A 4136-nucleotide genomic window follows, 5' to 3' on the forward strand; every position below is an offset into this window, starting at 1 on the left:
GTAAATCGCGCAAAGTTTACCCGATTTACGCTTCTTTTAACTAATTTGTGGAAGCAATTTCAGAATCGCTTACTCTGTTGGGTTTTTGTGCAGTTTTTGTGTAGCTGAGTTTTTTGTGTTCTCTAATTTTAGCCGCAGTTTTTGCCCGTTTGTGTGTAAAAGCTACCTTTAATAAGTTAATAGCTGTTTATCTGCTAATAAATTTCATACAAATATTACCCTGAAAGTGTTTCCAGAAAGCGTTATAATCCATTATTTGAGTGTAATTTTGCAAAAATTTTCCGCGAAAGCATGCCCCCGGACCCCCCTTAAATATTTGGCCCCCCAAATTTTTTTTCTGGCTATACCGTACGCCACTGGTTATAGCATGCATGATAGCAAAGCAGGATAATCAGTTTAAAATATGGCACGGTCGTAACACCTAAAATTTTTATGAATTTAGAAAAAGTCGCTAGCCTTTTTTCCTCTTCGTTCTAATTTTATAAAAATTTTATTAAGGTGTTACGGGCTTACGGCCGTGCCATATTTTAAACTGAGTGTCCTGTTTCGGTATCATGCACGCTAGCCTATAACGTCCGCTTTTTGTCGCTTCTACCTTTTTCTAGACCTCTGCTGTGTTAATCATATACTGTTTTTTCGTTGTGATGGTCAGAACTAAAAACAAACTAAACTGAACGGCCACAAAAATGCGTAGCTTAACGATTGAATCACTTCGGGTTAGAATTTAGTTTGAAAAAAGAATCACCTCCTGGTGGTAGCGAACTCACGTCCTTGGGAGTAAGAGCCAGACAAAAATCGCACGCGCCACTAACTCACTTGGACAAGGCGGTTGAATTTAGAAGTTATATATTCACTTTTTCTTTCAAAGAGAAGGTTAAAAAAGAAAAAAATACGCACCAGCGCGCATGCGCAGTAAAAGCGACGTAAAGATTAAAAAAAAGGCATGGAACGGCTGTATTTACGGCGCCGTAAACGTAGCCACTTCCTAAGAGTAAACTGTAAAGGGTAGGCACTTTAACAAGCAGATTTCTAATAATCCACGCGCGCATCCAATCCAACCACGAACCAATGAGGTGCTACGTTATCTGTACTTTATCTACGTTATTTGCTATTGTGACCATTCCAGCATTCAGCCAGAGAATTAATAATTACTTTGAACTTTGTTTGGTAATTACAGAAGAAAAAAGAGCTATAACAGAGGTGGGAATGAAACCCACGTCATAGTAATGACTATTACCGCCCTAACCCAATGCGCCAAGCCAACCGATGGCAAAGCGATGATTTAATTTAGCTAGAATTTGCGTTTTTCCTTTATTCTTCCCAAACGCAATCTTGATAACGTCATGAAAAGCGTAGCTTCTGATTGGTTCGTGCTGGATTGGATATCTGCATGTTAAAGTGCCTACCACTGTAAAGACATAGAACAGCAGGGTTGTCAGACAGCTTTTGAGAAAAAGAGCCAAACAATATCGAAAAAGGGGCCAAAATGGGTAAAAAATAGCCAAATTGTTCAATAATGTTAGTAACGTTGCTAATAAAACATAATAACGTTAACAACGTCAATAACGTTACAACATTGCAACAACACAGTCTACACTCTACGACTACAAGAACAATTCCAAATCTTTATCTTCTACAGTGTTTCCACTCGAATCTTTGGCATTGGCATAAACATTGTCAGCTAAACACTGTCTAAAAAATCGTAATAACACTTTTCAGTCTCAATTTCCGAAAAACATTTATTTAAATAGCTAGTTTGATAGTATGTGCCAACTGCTTCCAAAAAGAGCCAAACATTGAAAACAAAGGGCCAAGGGGCCAAACAATTTTTTTGGGGGCCAACTACCTCTAAAAAGGGCCAATCTGGCAAGCCTGTAGAACAAAGATAACGTAACGCTAACTAGTAAGAATATACTAGAAACTCACTCAACCATGGATGTCCCTTGCTACTTCTTGGAAACATGGGAATGCGCTGTAAAGTTTGTAAATGACAATTAAACTGTCAGTAGACTGCAAGCGAAACTTACTTTAGTAAGAAATTTCCGATTTAAAAAAAGTCGCAATCTTGTTATATTATCGCCAATCTAAGTTTAAAAGTAGCCCAAAAAGTCGCAAGTCGCCAAGCTGAATTTTTTGTCGCAAATCACATATGGAAAGTAGCCAAATTTGCGATAAATCGCCCAATCTGGCAACGCTGAATTGTCTGGGTAACAACTAGAACACCACACAACTAAGGCAAGAAAGAAAATTGAAAAAAGAAAACTAATCGGGAAAAAATGATGGTTTGCGAAAGAGAGGTTTTTGGCGCTAAAAGCAACTACTTTCAATTCTCTCATTTTCGCAAACCATCATTTTTTCCCGATTAGTTTTCTTTTTTTATTTTCTTTTTTGCCTAAGTTGTGTGATGTTCTAGGTTTTTCCCTATGCTGTGGCACTAGTGCTGCCAGATAAGGAATTCTGCCATGATTTGACAAAGTTTCAAAGCTGTTTAAAACAAAACTTTGTAATTTGAGAAACTTTAAAGTCTTGGAAAACCCTAACCTTTCTACAAAGTAATGCTCTTTGGTTGCAATCAGTGCAATAGATATAGCCACTTCACAAAAAATATCCTACTTTTGACTTGATATAGCAGGCTTCTAAAATCCCGGTGGCCTTGGCCCCAAAATTATCGTGTCGGTCAGCCATGTTTGGTCACTCGCTTTCACAAGTCTATATATTTCTAGTCGCATTTGTATTTCAAACTTTTTTCTCCACCCGTGTTGTACAAGAAACCTTTTTTTTAGTTACATGCGTAACATTTTTTGACAAGCAAGGCAAAGTTTCTCACACTATTGAAACAAAATATGTTGTGTGGCCTGATAGCTCAGGTGGTTAGCGCGTGACTTTGTGAGCGAAGAAACTTCAAGATCGAGTAGCACTAGTTCAAGTCTCGAGGTGTGCACTTGAGCAACGCATTAAGAACTGCTCTCTAAACAGCGGCACGCAATGGATGAAATAATTATAATTCCCCGAAAACAATAGCCTACCGGTAGGCTACTTCAAAAGCAGAAACTTCACTCTGTCAATCTTGGTAGCCGGCTTGCGTCAAAAAAAGCCTCTACAAGTAGGTCTACGGTATGCGAAACTACTGGAAATAAGAAATAACCTAGGGGAAGGTCCAGTTAGTTGAACCAGAAATCAGTGTTTCTGCAATAGAAATTTAACGACAAACTTTACCAAAAATCCGAATCCATCATGATAAATTTCAGTCTTTTGCGATTCTTGTGAGCATGTTTGTGTTTGCGACTGACCCCGATTTGTATCATTTATCGGCATCTTGAAATTGAAATTCAGCCGGCTCAAATGATACCCTAAATTTCACGGTTGAGTTACCCATTGTTCACGGTTGATCCACTATTATTTCACTTCCAATTGATATCCCAAAAGAGAGCTTAATCTGCATCAAACACAATAAACTCTTCTCTTGAACATCTAGCAAATAAACAACCTATCATGGTTTAATCAGTCTGAGAATAAATAAATAAAAAAGTGCAGGTCCTCCCAATCAGGTTACTTTGACAATATTGGTCAAACTGTGCTTGTTTGATTAGGCCACGGAACGCACAACTCCGCTGTTTCGTCAACATTAGAAGGGTCAATTGCCAATTTGACATATTTTTTACGCTTTTCTATACTGGCTTGCTTTCAACTAAAAACCTTAAATGACTTTAAAACCAATTTCACTATACTCTTATGTACGATAGCCTAACCCACAAAAAGTAGGCTATACGTTATTTTGTGAAGCAGAAAAAATCGTAGCCTAACCCTTCTAGTGTTACGATAAGCCAAAGCGGATGTAGTTTCGCATCCCCTTTCCCTAGATTAGGCCAATTGATCACAGCGGTAAACCATAATATCTTCGTGGGAAAGTGGTAACATAAACTTCTAGGATCCTTTCGTCTGTATGCGATAACACCAAAAAAATACTCTTCTGAAAACGTCATTTTTCAAGAATTAAAATAGCCAACAGGATGTCTAAAATGGAACGTAACGCTGTAGGCTACGCCACTAAAATTTGTCACCACAATACAAATTACTTGGATAAAAGACGGAAATTTTGTCTAGTTGGTAAGCACAAGCAAAACAGACCAACCTTT

The sequence above is a fragment of the Aplidium turbinatum genome, chromosome 1 (genome assembly GCF_918807975.1).
Source record: "Aplidium turbinatum chromosome 1, kaAplTurb1.1, whole genome shotgun sequence".
NCBI lineage: Eukaryota > Metazoa > Chordata > Ascidiacea > Aplousobranchia > Polyclinidae > Aplidium > Aplidium turbinatum.